Source organism: Mirounga leonina, unplaced genomic scaffold (assembly GCF_011800145.1).
Source record: "Mirounga leonina isolate KUSES-001 unplaced genomic scaffold, KU_Mleo_1.0 Mir_178, whole genome shotgun sequence".
Taxonomy (NCBI): Eukaryota; Metazoa; Chordata; class Mammalia; order Carnivora; family Phocidae; genus Mirounga; species Mirounga leonina.
The window spans coordinates 15,918,742-15,932,545 of NW_023270464.1; the positions used below are offsets into that span (position 1 = coordinate 15,918,742).

Here is a 13,804-nt window from a genome sequence, read left to right on the forward strand (position 1 = left end):
TATTTGTTTGTTTCCTGAATTAAACTTGGGGGAAAAAAGACTACTTTCTTATGTCCTATCCAGGGAACGCAGAGCCAAAAATTACTACCACAATAACAGCATCTTTAATCGGTATTATCAAATAACTGGTGCCTTTTAATGTCTGAACCAGGGTAGGCAAACAGTTTCTGTATAAGACCAGTTAGTAAATATTTTAAACTTTACAGGCCACATGGTGTGTCACAATTACCAATTCTGCTGTTTTGGCACCAAAGGAGACATGGACAACACCTCAATCAGTGTGGCTGTGTTCCAATAAAACCTGATTTACAAAAGTGGAGCAGACTGTAGTTGGACAATCCCTGCTTTAAACTTACCATCTTGTTTTCCAGCATAACAGGTGCATTTTGAAGGACAAACACATACTCACACAGACAAAAATTCCACCTGATATCTTAAAACTTTATAGTAAAATAAGGTTGACTGAAGAGAAAATCATTTATAGAAGTGAGAAATCCGTTCTTGTTCCAATGTACCAAGTCAGAAAAATTGACAAAACTGTAAGGGAAATCTCAAGAAATGTAAGCTTCAGACCCTTAACTTGAGAATGTATGATTAAAAGTGTTTCCCCACAAACAGTCCCCATGAATGACAGGAATGCTTCACAAATACATATGTAATTATACAGAGTGGTAAATGCTATGCAGGAAAGTGGGTAATTTGACATATTACAGATTGGTCTCATTAAGGATCAAATCAAAGTCAAATCTGGATGCAAAAGAATTAAATTGACCACTTTCTTTCATCATCCACAAAAATAAACTCAAAATGGATTAAAGACCTGAATGTGAGACCTGAAACCATAAAAACCCTAGAAGACAACACAGGCAGTAATCTTTTTGACATTGGACAGAGCAATATTTTTCTAGCTATGTCACCTGAGGCAAGGGAAATAAAAGCAAAAAGAAACTATTGGGACTATATCAAAATAAAAATCTTGTGCACAGTGAAGGAAACAATCAACAAAACTAAAAGGCAACCTGCTGAATGGGAGAAGATATTTGAAAATGACATATCTGAAAAAGGGTTAGTATCCAAAATATATAAAGAACTTATATAACTCATCACCCAGAAATCAAATAATCCAATTAAAAATGGGCAAAAGACATGAACAGATATTTCTCCAAAGATACCCAGATGGCCAACAGACACATGAAAAGATGCTCAACATCACTCATCATCAGGGAAATGGAAATCAAAACTACAATGATGTATCACCTCACACCTGTCAGAATGGCTAAAATCAAAACACAAGAAACAAGTATTGGCAAAGATGTGGAGAAAAAGGAACCCTCATGCACTACTGGTGGGAATGCAAATTGATGCAGCCACTGTGGAAAACAGCATGGAGGTTCCTAAAAAATTAAAAATAGATCTACCCTTTGATCCAGGAATTGCACTACTGGGTATTTACCCAAAGAATACAAAAACAGTAATTCAAAGGGATACATGCACCCCTATGTTTACTGCAGCATTATTTATAATAGCCAAACTATGGAAGCAGCCCAAATGCCCATCAGGAGATGAACGGCTAAAGATACACACAAACACACAGCCATAAAGAAGGAAATCTTGCCATTTGGAACAATACGGGTAGAGCTAGAGAGTACAATGCTAAGTGAAATAATTTAGAAAAAGACAAATACCGTAAGATCTCATTTATATGTGTAATTTAAGAAACAAATGATCAAAGGAAAGAGAGAAAGAGAGAGAGAGAGAGAGAGAAACCAAGAGAACAAACTGATGAGAGAAACCAAGAGAACAAACTGATGGTTACCAGAGGGGAGGTGTGTGGGTAGATGGGGGAAATAGGGAATAGGGATTAAAGAGTACACTTATCATAATGAAAACTAATAAAATTTTTTAAAAAGAAAATTATCTGAAGGTCTTAGGGGTTTAATCCAAAAAAAAAAAAAAATCAAATTTGGAGAAATAAACCATATTCTAGGTGTCAAATAGCTCATAAGAGATCCTTCCAATATGAAAAAGAACAGTAGGGTCAGGTAATTCTGATATGGCCTGTACTTACATTCCATGTTTGGCTGAGGACAAAATAGGCCAAGAGCCACAAGAAAACACATTTTCTAAAATCAAGGACTCCAAGCATTTGTACCCAGCCCTATCTTACTCTAGGACAGGATATTTAGTCATTGGGAAGTCACTGCATTTTGAAGAGCAGCACTATGAAAGTCTACAGCTTTTGCTGGATCACTGGATGACCACCAGTCGAGGCAATAGCTTCTTCCAGGATGAAATGCGTATCTTCAGAAGGTAATGCAGAGATGAAGAGCTTGGGTTCCAGAGACTGATTTCATGATCTGGAATTTTGCTTTGCCACATTTTACTTAGATGTACTATTAGGGGCAAGTCATTGTAGTAAGCCTCAATTTCCTCACCAATTATTCAATGGAGATTATAATATCTAGTGTGCAAACCAAATGAGACAAGGTGTGAGGCACAGTGTCAAATGCAGAGAAAGTATTCAGCCAAGAAAAGCTATTTTTTATCATTACTGATACTGTTGTCATAATTTCCAATTTTGATATCTTAATTTATTCAAGAGCTCTGTATCTCATTATTATTTACATTTTACGGAACTGTACCATAACTACTTCATTGGCCTCTTGTGAGGACTGAATGAATTAGTCTATATAATGTGTTTAGAACAGTTCTTGGCACAGAGAAAATATTTAAGATAATGTTAGCTAGTTTTTAAATTGTTATTTCACTTATTTCACACTGAGTTATTCCAGATTTGAAAATATTTACCACTTTTTCCTGCTTTGTAAAATCTAAACATAAACTTGCATTTCACATTAGCAAGACACAAATACATTATTTAATTCACATCTCATGGCTTAACTTGCAAATATGTTAAAAAGGATTGCTTCTATAGTCATTTAGAAATATTTTGGTCAATTAGCATTTAATGGAGTGTTATATAAATGTTTATTAGATCTAGTTGGTTGATGGCTCAATTCTTCTATACTCTTGATTTTCTTTCTACTAGTATTACCTAGAGAGAAATGCTGGGTCTCTCAATTATAACTGTGAATTTGTATATTTCTCCTTTAGTTCTGTCAGGTTTTGCTTCTGTATTTTGAACTTTTGTTATTTGTATACATGCTTATAATTGTTATATCTTCTTGCTGTTTAAATCCAATCTGACAGACTCTTTTAGTTGGTTTGTTTAGACCATTTACATTTAACTTAATAATTGATGTTTGTATTATATGAAGGTTTCTCAATGTATTTGTTTCCACTGTTTTTTATTCTTCTGTTTCCGTTCCTTGTTTTTCCTTCCTTCGTTTTTAGTGTTCATTTTAATTCATCAATTGTGATTTTGTCTATATTTCTTTTTATAAAATTCCTATCAGACAAGGTTTTACTTTGATTTCGATCATGAACCATATTTTAAATAATTCAAGAAGAGAAGAACGGCCTATTATACTTACCATTTCCTCTGTTCTTAATATTCCAAATTTCTCATATCAGTTCCCATCAGTCTAAGAAATTTTCTTAACTAGTTATTTTATAGCAAGTCTGTTGACTACAAATTCTCTTGATTTTACCTGATATGAGAAGATCTTCATTTCACATTCAAGGATATTATCATTGAATCCTGGACTCTGCACTTTTATTTCAGCACTTTAAAAATGGTAAGACATTTCCTCTGGCCTCCATGATTTCTGCTGAGAAATCTGTCATTTGAATCACTGTCTCCTATAGATAAGGTGTCACTTTTTCTCTGACTGCTTTCAAGATTTTGTCCTCAGTTTTAAACAGTTATGATATGCCTGGGTGTGTATCCTTTGGGTTTATCTTGTTTGGGGTAGCTTAGCTTCTTGAATCTGTAAGGTTATATCTTTTGTCAAACTTGGGAATTTTGCAGCCATTATTTCTTGGAATACTCCTTAGCCACACTCTCTTTTCCTTCTGGGACTCCAATAATATAAACATTATATCTTTTGTTAATTGTCTAACAGTCCGAGGGTCTCTGTTCAATATTTTTCAATCATTCTCCTCTCCATTGTTCACACTGCATAATTTTTATTGATTTACTTTCAGGTTTATGGATTCTTTCCTCTGTTATCTCCATTTTGTTACTGACTTTATATAGTAAGGAATGTGGGGGTGGGTAAGAGGGGGCAAGGTTTAGAGACCATTGTACTTTTCAGTCCTAAAATTTCCATTTGGTGCTACTTCATATCTCCTATTTCTTTACAGATACATTTCAATTTACCTTTTATTTCAGAACTCATCATTATTCACTGGAGCATTTTTATAACAGCTGCTTTAAAGTTATATTTTCATTGTCATCCATTGTCTTTTCCCATGTGATTTGAGAATTTTATAGTTCTTTATATTCCAACATGGATTATATCCTAGACATTCTGAATATTCTTTTTTTTTTAAGATTCTGTTTATTTATTTGAGAGAGAGAATGAGATAGAGAGAGAGAGCATGAGAGTGGGGAGGGTCAGAGGGAGAAGCAGACTCCCCGCCGAGCAGGGAGCCCGATGTGGGACTCAATCCCGGGATTCCAGGATCATGACCTGAGCCAAAGGCAGTCGCTTAACCAACTGAGCCACCCAGGCGCCCCAACATTCTGAATATTCTTATAAAATCTTGTGCCTTATTTAAATCTATGAAGAATGTTGATATTATTGTTTTGCCAGGCATTTGATTTGATCACCTTCTCACCACAAATTCCAACCCACATTCTGTGAGCCGATGTCAGTGTTGTTTTCAAAAGCTAGAAAGGGCCATTCAAATCTGCCCTGCGTGCACACCATGTAGAAGTTACTGAGACTTGCATGGAATTTTATTCATTAACTACATTCTCAAAGTAGATGGTATACTAATCATGATCAGACGGATGAATGTCCAGGTTGTAGTGAGTTCAGAAATTCACAAACTTTATGGAATCATTTCCTGAGCTCCTCCTCTCAGATGTCTCCCCTGATACTCTCTAGTACCCTGGAACACCCTTTTTCAATCCTCTAATCAGAAACAACCCACTTCTGTGATGCCACCAGAGTAGGGGGAGGACGGAGACATATTAAAACAAGCAAAATACGGCGCCTGGGTGGCTCAGTTGGTTAAGCGACTGCCTTCGGCTCAGGTCATGATCCTGGAGTCCCAGGATCGAGTCCCACATTGGGCTCCCTGCTCAGCAGGGAGTCTGCTTCTCCCTCTGACCCTCCCCCCTCTCATGCTCTCTCTCTCTCATTGTCTCTCTCACAAATAAATAAAATCTTTAAAAAAAAAATTTTTAAACAAGCAAAATAAACAAACAAAAGGAAAAGGGAAAAAAGCAACGATTTAGCCCTGCCCTCAAAATTACAGCTTCACAAAATAGGAAGGACATCCCCCTCACTCATTGCTTTGGCTCCTGCTGTTTCCCACTGTCAGCTGCTTCTGTGGCTACTGCCTTTGCCACAAGATTGCCAGGGCATGACAAAATAGAGAAAAGGGAGACAAAAAGATGGGGGATTTCTCCCTTCTCTCTGAACTTTAGGGCTTCTCTTTTCTATTCCTTGAGCCAGAACTAGAAGGTGTCTCTTGGCTCTTTCTCTGTCTGCTTCCAATACTGACTCTTAGATTTTGTTTTTGTTGTTTAAATTTTAAGTAGGCTCCACGCCCAACATGGGGTTTGAACTCACAACCTCAAGATCAAGAGTCGCATGTTCTACAGCCAGCCAGGTGCCCCTCGACACTGACTCCTAGGCTGTGGACTGCATTGAATTCAGGCAGGGGGATTAGCAGAGAGGGAGAAATGGTAAACTCACCTCGAGTTCAGTGATATTTCGATTGTGGTGTCTTCCCTCATCTACATGCTGATATTTACTTTTCAGAGGCCTCAACTAGCTTCACCAAACATTTTACCCTGGCTTCATACTTGTGTTCTGTGAGGGGAAAAGGTTAGAGCGGTTTTATTCCATTTTACCCGAAACCTGAACTCTCTTAGTGAGTTTTGCAAAATCATTCCAACCATAATTTCCCCCCAAGTGTGCAAGTAGTACAGAACAAGATGTACAGAACTACAAACATATGAATACTAAAACATGTGCTCAGAAGAAAAAAGTGGTCTTAAAGGTGTGCATAAAGCTAATACAGTGTTGGACTGTGGTCTCTCTGACACCTGAAAACATTGTCCCTTCAATCAACAATGCACTCCTCTGAATAAAGAAAAGTCTAAAGAGGGGCGCCTGGGTGGCTCAGCCATTAAGCGTCTGCCTTCGGCTCAGGTCACGATCCCAGGGTCCTGGGATCAAGCCCCGCATCGGGCTCCCTGCTCGGCGGGAAGCCTGTTTCTCCCTCTCCCACTCCCCCTGCTTGTGTTCCCTCTCTCGCTGTGTCTCTCTCTGTCAAATAAATAAATAAAATCTTTAAAAATTAAAAAAAAAAAAGTCTAAAGAAAGAATAAATTCAAGGACCAGTTAGGCTTGATGAAAAAGCTGGTGAGATAAATATAACTATCTGGATATTCAGTTTTTCTCTCCTCAAAGAATATTAAAAAACAAACTTAAACATATTTGTTCCATTTTCTACGAGGACATACGTCCATAGGTTATCATCATAATATCCAAAGAGTTCGAAGTTAAAATGTGACCCATGCTCTGCCAAGCATCAGCACTAGAAGCAGAATCTCTTCACAAAACGACATACCTGTGGCTACTCAACCTGGCCAACTTCAGCTTTCATTTATTGAACGAAAAGAACATTCTGCTTCTTCAAACCACTGATGGCAGGATAAGGTCTGCACAGGAAATGGCCCCAAGCCAAGAAGTCTACTGGAAGTTTCATTTATCATGGTTTAAACCCAGACATCCTCCCCAGCTGGCTGCTAGCAATTGGCCAAATGGAAAAAGAACAGCAAACATTTTAAGCACCAGTCCCAAAGTATCTGATTGAACCTGCACTACCACCACTATGTGAATAAGAAACACAAAGGAGGAAAGAGGTCTGAGAATGACAAGAGCGTAAGTGATTATTATGCATATTATTCAATAACACTGATGGAGACTGTACTTCTCAAAATTCTCCTTTAGCATAAATATGAAGAAAAGGTTTTGTTTTCACAATCTAAATATCAAATGACAGAGCAAGTAGTTACAACTAGTCAGAATGTGTCATTACTATCTTTGTAGTTAATCATTATGATATTTTTTATCACTAGTAGAAAGAAAATTTCATATCACATCCTGTTAAAATGGGGGGAAGAAAAATTTAAACTAAATTCAATAAAAGCGAAAATCTGATGGCATGCAGTCATCCTATGGGAAAGCATAAAGGCAAATGATATTCTATGGAAGGATTATTTAGCATTCTGATAGAACAGGGATAAGAATCTCTACATCTAACTATATTTAATTGTGCTTGTAGTAGAAACAACTTCCCCACCACAAAAACATCATCTAAAGGAGACTACCTTTAATAGAAAGGTCTCTCCAGGTAAGTTTCATATAAGAAACAGAAAATGCATCTGCTTTTAAAATAAATCTGGCTTTTTTTCCCCTAAAAATGCAGCTTCCCAATCAATCATTCAACATGCTACTAAATTTGTAATCCAACTGAGGGAGAAGAGATTATTCTACATATTAGACATATTATTAAATATAACATAGGGACAGAAACCCCTCCAAAATTAAGATCAACCAAAAGGACTGGATGCATTTTGTAATCCCACTACATATGTTCTTGGAAACAAACAAAATGCGTTAACAGAGAAGCAGTTCCTGTCTCCTCTGGTTAACGCCATACTCTGCCCCATCGCTAGTCTCTTTGGAATCTCATCTATAGAAAATGGTCCCAGAATTGCCCCTCTCTTTATCAATCATTCATAATTCATACTCCACTTGGGAGAGGATTGGAGGAAAGGAGAAGGGCTGAGGTTTCTGAAGCATTCAGATCCCTGGACTTACACTCTTATTCCAACCTCTGATAGGATAACCACAATTACTCTCTCTCTCTCTGAAATGACCAGAATGAGTTTAACAAAAGGTATACATGATTTTTAAACAAGCCCTGATGAGTTAACATTCCATTCAACAAAAGAATAAAATAATTGTGCAGATAAGCACGATTAGCAGGTCTTAATCCTGCTTGCAAGGTTAGTCCTTGGCTGGTATCTGGGAATCTAAGTTTTTGGAAGGTTTCCAATCACCCTAACTGAAAGGACTCATTGTGAGAGTAAGAGTGACTCACTGTGCCTAAATTGTACATGCAAAAAATTTATGCTGAATACCTGCTTTCCCTCTAAGACACTGGAATTTTGGTCCATGCTAGAGGGTACCTATGTGACCAGTTCCCAATAAAAACCCAGTGGAAAAAAATTCTCTAATGAGCATCCCTGGTAGACAACATATCACACGTGTTGTCACAATTCATTGCTAGAGGAATTAAACATGTCTTATCTGACCCCACTGGGAAACTTGTGCCTGGTTTCCTCCAGACTTCCTGTGCACTTTTCTCTTTGCTGATTTTGTTCTGTATCCTCTCCTAGAGTAAATCATAGTTGTAATACCAAATACTGACTCCTGTGAGTCCTCCTTAAAGAGCCACGAAATCTGGGAGCAGTCTTAGGGACTCCCAGCTAGAACCTCAATGCACTATTTAGCATAAGTTTCCAAAATGGACAGATTTAGAAGAAATGGAAATATTCTAAATTATTCTGATTCGTTTCTTACCAAGAGGGAAAGAAAACAAAACAGGGAAGAAAAAGGAGGAGGAGGAGGAGATGGAGGAGAAGAGCAAAATCTTATTACAGCATTGAAATTTTAAAAAATACAAGCAATAACAGACAGGAAGCTCAACTTAAAGAATAAACTGATGATGGGTTTTCAAGGGAGGTAGAAAGAGGAGAAAAAGTTGATCAAATTTGTGGTATTCTACAGGCCATGTTTAATTGTGAGTGGCATACAGACACATTCAAGAGGAACCAGAAACCTAACCGCTGAGAAGTAACCCAACTTTCTGGGGAAATGTGCTCTGGCAGCAAAACTCAGCCAACTTCATGTTGGACCTTGCAGGACATCTCAGTGTTATCGGGGAACACAGAGACCACGTGGGCCACTGTTTTTCCCAGTGCTTTCTACCGTATCTCTTTAAATTAAATGATCTCAGTCTAGAATTCTAGCAGCTCTCTAATTCTTTATACTCATTACAGAAGTATAAACACTGGCTCTTGGAGACCATAAATGCAAATTTCTTCAGGACACTGTATTTCACTTTAACTGCACCTAAAGAAATTAAGTAAAAAAGCTAAGAAATAACTTACCCCTATGTCAAGTACCATGGACTTCTTTTCCTACTTAAGTCTTTTGTTTTCTCACCATATCCCTTGGTAGGATCTAGGGAGATCATATCCATCAAAGTACTTTGCAAACATGCAATAAATACTAAATAAGTGGGGGGTCCAACACTTTATTGCTATATTTACCCTACATGAGATCTTTTCTAATCTTTCCTGGTTTTTCCTGTTCTAAATAGTTGTAAAGGCCTCTGACCATACATATTGGCCTGCCTGACATTTTTCATTCAACTCAGTCTGCAATAATTCTCAGATCTCTGGATTAGCTCTATTGAAACATTCTCAGCCTTGGTTATGATTTCCCACATCCACTCCTATTCCTGTTCTTTTATACTTCAGTTTCTTCAGTGTGTATAGAAAACTATAGAACATGAACATACCAGTGACACACCTTCTGGAATAAAAATTTAAATACAATTACATTTTCTGTGTGCTCCTCTCTATGACTTTCCCATCATGCCCGGCTGGAAGTAATCAATATTCTAAAACTGCATTTACTGTATTCATGTATTTTGTTATATATTATTCAAGGATAAACACAGTACTATTTTTCAAGATTATAAACTCAATTTATTATACATTTTATATAAGTAGTATATTATCCCATGCTTTTCAATCAACATTACCTTTAGGAACTGTAACCACAACGATAAATGTAGCTTTATTAAAGTCATTTTAAAGGTGGTATAATACTCTGTTGTGAGAAGGTGCTATAATTTATTTATAAATTTTCCTGCAGCTGGATACTTAAGATGCTTACTCTGTTTTCCTACTAAAAACAGAGTTAGACTTTAAAAGCTATTCTTAAACTTGTCTTCTGGTGCTAATGTTGGTTTTTCCCAGAGATTTTTCCATCAGCTCTGGACTACCCCACTAAAAGTGGCTAGAAACATGTGAAGAATGGTTATTTTAATGACCACAGTAGTGGGCATAACTCATGCACAGTGGGTGCAAATCAGAGTTTTTGAAAGGTGTCTTACAAGAGAGACTTGTCCCTCACTGAGAAACACCCTACCTCAGAGTTGAATTGTTGACTTGTAGGTTATGTGTATCCTAAAGTTGACTAGCTAGATATTGCCAAACTGTTTTCCAAAGTAGACATATTAGTTAATATACCCAACATCAGCCGGTAAGTTCCTGTTGTGCAATGTCTATTGCAAGTTTTTTTTTTTTTTTTTTAATATTTGCCAATCTGAAATTGTGAAAGGGGACCCATTACTCTATGGGTTGATAGCTTTGTTTTCTCTTATTTGAAACAGTACATTATTTTGATAATAATGCTTCCTTAGTACTTTCAGCTGCAAAACTCTCTACCCAATACGTAACTTTTAAAAAAATGTATGTGGTGTCATGATTCACATCTGAAAAAACTTTGATGAGTCCAATTTATCGGTATTTTTTTCTTCGCATGTTGTGTTTGTGTGTATGGCATGTATGTGGTGGGTATGGTTTAAAAATCCCCAGGATCACTAATATATTTTCATATATTTTCTTGGAAAAGCTCTGAAGTTTTGCATTTCACAGTCATTTGTTCTACCTAAATTGTTTACTTACAGTTTTAGAGGGGGGTGAGATTTTATTTTTTATCTACGTAAACAATCAAATTTCAAGGAACCTTTTTTAATAAAACCTACCCTACCTTCCAGTGACGTACAAGACCATCCCTATCAGGTATATAATTTCCATATGTAAGGTCTGTACCTGGTTACTGATACTTGTGACAATATCACATAATTAATTACTATAGGTTTGATATCTAGCTGGGTAACGTTCCCACCTTGTTGCGGTTTCTTTTTTCTCTACTCTTCCATGTAAATTTTAGATCTATTTATTTGTCTAATGCCCCCAATCCCAAACAAAAGTGGTGAACATTTTGGTTGGCAGTTGCTTTACAAATTAATCTGAGGACAGTTTCAAGATACTGTTATCTTCCTCCCCATGAATATGGTTACTTTCTAGGTCTTTTTTTTTTTATTTTTATTTTTTTTATTTTTTTATTTTTTAAAGATTTTATTTATTTATTTGAGAGAGAGAGAGAGCACATGAGAGGGGGGAGGGTCAGAGGGAGAAGCAGACTCCCTGCCGAGCAGGGAGCCCGATGCGGGACTCGATCCCGGGACTCCGGGATCATGACCTGAGCCGAAGGCAGCCGCTTAACCAACTGAGCCACCCAGGCGCCCTAGGTCTTTTTTTTTTTTTAATAGACTTTTTTTTAGAGCAGTATTAGGTATACACAATAACTGCACAAAAGTATGAGTGTTCCCATATATCCCCTCTTCTCCTCAACAAAAGTTCTCCAATTACTGCCATCTGTCATTAATGTGGTATATCTGTTACAACTGATGAAGTATTACTAACTAAAATCCATAATTTACCCTAGGGTTCACTCTTTGTATTGTACATTTCTGAGTTTGGACATATGTATAATGCCATGAATCCACCATTATAGTATCATACAGAACAGTTTCACAGCTTTAAAAATTCCCTCTGCCCCACCTACTCATTCCTCCCTCCCCTCCCCATGCGCCCCTGGCACCCACTGATCTTTTTTTAAAGATTTTATTTATTTATTCATGAGAGACAGAGAGAGAGAAGCAGAGGGAGAAGCAGGCTCCCAAGGAGCAGGGAGCCCGATGCGGGACTCGATCCCAGGACACTGGGATCATGACCTGAGCCGAAGGCAGACGCTTAACCGTCTGAGCCACCCAGGCGCCCCCCACTGATCTTTTTACTATCTCTATAGTTTTGTCTTTTCCAGAATGTCATATAGTTGGAAACATATATCATACAGGCTTTTCAAACTGGCTTCTTGCACTTAGTAATATTTATTTACATTTCCTTCATACCTTTTTGTGGCTTGATAGACAGCTCATTTATTTTTGTTGCTGAATAATATTCCATTGTATGGATATGCCACAGTTTGTTTATCCATTCAGCTGCTGAAGGACATTTTGGTTGTTTCAAATTTATGGCAATTATGAATAAAGCTGTAAACATTGGTGCACAGATTTTTGTGCAAACATAAATTTCCAGCTGATTTGCATAAATACCAAGTAGCATGATCACTGAATCATACGGTATCTATAACTCTTAACAGTCTTTAATTGATCATCAGTTACATATATATAAATTTGCATAATAGGCAACTTGCACATATCTTGTCAAATTAATTTCTAGGTACTTCATAGTTTTGCAGTTACTGATATTTGTATTATATTTTAGTTTTCAGTAGCTAGTATAGAGGAAAACAATTGACTTTTATATATGGCTTCTAATTCCTACCATCTTTTTGAGGTCATTTATTTCTGGATTGTACTATTCTTTTATTTATCCATTTAATGCTACAATTTCCCTCTAAGCACTGAGTGAGTTGCATCAAACAAGTTTTGGTGTGTCATATTTTCATTACCATTTAAAATACTTCCTAATTTCCATCTTAAATTCTTCTATAGGATAGTTTTTGTTGTTGTTGTTGTTATTTTTGTTTGTTTTTAGAGGTATAGTACTTCATTCTAAAAAAGAAATGGGATTATCTGGTTATCTTCGTGTTATTCACTTTTAGCTTAATTCCTAAGAATTAAGTCAGAATAGAAAATTCATGTTTTCATTCCTCTGCAAAGGGAGGCTTTATTTATGGCTCAACTTACAATCAATCTGCAGTTCTTGGGTTCTCTATATGTCAATTATTTGAAGCTGATTGTGTTGCTTAGACCTATATTTTTCTGATTCTTCTGTTTTATTGTTTAATCAGTAAAGAAAAGAAGGGAGGTACTGAGCAACAGTAATGATATTGAGTTAAAAGGACTCAATAAAAGGAATGAGAGGAAGGAGGATGTCAGGATTGAGTCCAGCCCAATTAAAAAAATACTAGAGCTATTCACTCACAAGTGCATATTGTGGGATCAGTCTTGGTTTCTCTTTGTTTCAGAAGTTCAACTGGAGAAGCCATTTGGTAGCTGAGTACATGACTGTGGAGCTGAGAGATCAGGTCTAGAAACAAGAGTTTGGAGAGATTGGCATTCATATTATGGTCACTGCAGGCATAGTAATGGACGACCTTGCCAAGAAGAGTATGAAATGGAAAGATGGCATGAGCCTTAATGAACTCCAGCACTGAACAATCTGTTAGAGCAGGACAAACTTGCAAAGGACATTAATATGATATAGCCAAAGAGGATGAAAAAGCACGGTGTCACCTTATGACAACTAGAAACCAAAACAGAGCAGACAAAGGAAGGGTATTTTATAGAGGAAGTGGTCAAGAGCATCAAGAGCTGCCTGCAGATAACACCAGTCCTGAAAGCATCCATGTGGCGCAATGGAGCTTATTGGTAATCTTGGTATGACTTGTTGTGGGGGCAGGAGGGGAAAGAAAGCCTGACTGGGGTAACTTCTGAAGGGTGTAGGAAAGGAAAAACTGAAGGCAACAGATAAAATTAGGCTGAAGGG

At 37.1% G+C, this 13,804-nt stretch overlaps 1 protein-coding gene across 1 annotated transcript in view; it reads right to left on the reverse strand.

Moving 5' to 3' along the window:
• MCTP2 (multiple C2 and transmembrane domain containing 2) overlaps window positions 1–13,804 on the reverse strand; it is a 237,802-nt gene that overhangs the window by 184,457 nt on the left and 39,541 nt on the right. The window lies entirely within an intron of this gene.